The sequence below is a fragment of the Triticum aestivum genome, chromosome 7A, assembly GCF_018294505.1.
Source record: "Triticum aestivum cultivar Chinese Spring chromosome 7A, IWGSC CS RefSeq v2.1, whole genome shotgun sequence".
NCBI classification, from domain to species: Eukaryota; Viridiplantae; Streptophyta; class Magnoliopsida; order Poales; family Poaceae; genus Triticum; species Triticum aestivum.
This window is the reverse complement of record NC_057812.1, coordinates 87946381-87948417: the sequence shown is the minus strand read 5'-3', so window position 1 is coordinate 87948417 and position 2037 is coordinate 87946381. Positions and strand designations below refer to the sequence as shown.

The window sequence follows — 2037 nt, the reverse complement described above, 5'->3', positions numbered from 1 at the left end:
ACAACTAGCAAAACAGTCCAGCTAATTTGATGATTAATTCCATCTGATTGTACACTTTCAACTCAAGTTACATTGTAACATATGCCAAGCATTTGTCCGCGCATCCTACGGTCCTCTGGCTGTTCGGTGGCTAATTTGATCACTGTTAACTGCGAAATGCGGATTACGGAATCTTCAGCTACATAGTTTGCTGGGGTACTTCATAGTTTTAATTTAGTTGACAAGTAAAGCTTCTCTCGTTTGATATTTCCTGCCGATTGCTCCATACATCCTGGATTTTTAAGGCGCAGAGTATCCTGAATTCACCATGTAACCTTTAATAAGTTGTTTCCATGTGCAAAAACAGAAAAATGCATCCTGGACCACTGAATTGGAGATGAATGGTATAGATTTAGGTGGAGGGATCTCAGACCACTTAATGCACATTTCACATTAAACCTTCTGCTAACAATTACAGTAGATATGAAATAGGACTTCTGCAGTAGCCACCTCTAGTCTTTGTGAAATACAGAAATATTACAGATTGCACGGTGATACAAACTTTAAAAAATGCAACTGAAAACACTATGCCACCGGATCACCTCTTCTCGGCAACGATGTTCCACACATTATTAACTTATAGAAGAAAATATCCAAACTAACCACTTCAACAACAAATAACATGTCTCCAGCGAAATTATTCACTCAAAGAGAATGGCCAAGATTGAATCTCTCATCTTTACAATGTCAAATCTTGCTTCTTGACGATACAACACGAAAGTAAATTTGGACAGCAGGGATGTTTAGTAGAAAATCTATAATAGCCGCCACACATATCTTCTCGCCTCGCGACGGCGCAGGGCGCTCGGGAGCGTGCCGTACACCACATGTCGGACGCCTTCCGCCGCTGCGCCAGGCAGGAGGTCGAAATCGGCCACGTCCTGTACCACAGCATGTTCGACGGTTCGACCTGCTCACGAACACGCTCTTCTCCCTCGATGGACAGGACAAGCCGAGGGACCTTCTGGAGGACATAGTGGGGCTCCTCGCCGAGCCCAACATGTCAGACTTGTACCCGTTGCTCCAGGTGTTGGACCTGCAGGGCCTTCGCCATTGGACGGCCACACACATGAATCACGTCTTCCATCTGCTGGACAAGATCATCGACAACCGGCTGGGCGGTGCCAAGGGCAGGCATCATTGGGACATCCTGGACACGCTGCTGGCACTGGGAACCGCTGGCAAGCTGAGCCGCCGCGATTTGAAGGCCATGCTGTTCAACATCCTGGGCGGCGGGCACGGAGACGACCAAGATCACGGTGGAGTGCAGACCCAGGCGTGATGGCGGCGATGCGCGCCGAGATCAAGGCGGCCCTCGCGCAGGACCAGGAAAGGATGATAACAGAGGCAGACGTGGTGAAGCTGCCATACCTGCAGGCTGCGGCGAAGGAGTCGATGTGGCTGCACCCCGTGGCGCCGTTGTTGTTGCCACACCTGGTGGTGGAGGAGGGCATGGAGATAGGCGGATACACCGTGCTCAAGGGCGCAACCATAATCTTCAACTCGTGGTCCATCATGCGCGACCCGGCGGCTTGGGAGTGGCCCGAGGAGTTCATGCCGGAGCATTTCCTAGGGAAGACGGAACTCGGCATGTGGGGGGAGGAGGTCAAGTTTATCCCACTGGGCACCGGCCGGAGGCTGTGCCCAGCATTGCCCATGGTGGAGCTCCTCGTGCCCTTCATGGTGGCATCCATGCTGCATGCCTTGGAGTGGCGGCTGCCTCATGGCATGTCACCTGACCAGGTGGATGTGACCGAGAGGTATCCAAAAAAGGAGTATCGAAATGCTGAAATTTGAGATGGGCTCTAGGCTCATATAGCAATTTCTGAAAAATCTCTAAGGGCCCATGTGGGTTATATGGCATTAGGTGTAGTGAGAAGTTTAGTCCCACCCCGCTAGTGGAAGAAGAGTTGAAGTGGTTTATAAGGGTTTCTCTTTTACATGCTATTGGAGCTTGAGAAGAGAAGAGGCCCTTGCGCACTCCTCCTCCACCGCCCG

At 50.8% G+C, this 2037-nt stretch overlaps 1 pseudogene; it reads left to right on the top strand.

Annotated features, from left to right (window-relative positions):
• The first annotated feature begins 778 nt into the window (after positions 1-778).
• LOC123153079 (oryzalexin E synthase-like) lies at positions 779-1836 on the top strand (annotated as a pseudogene).
• Positions 1837-2037: the final 201 nt, after the last annotated feature.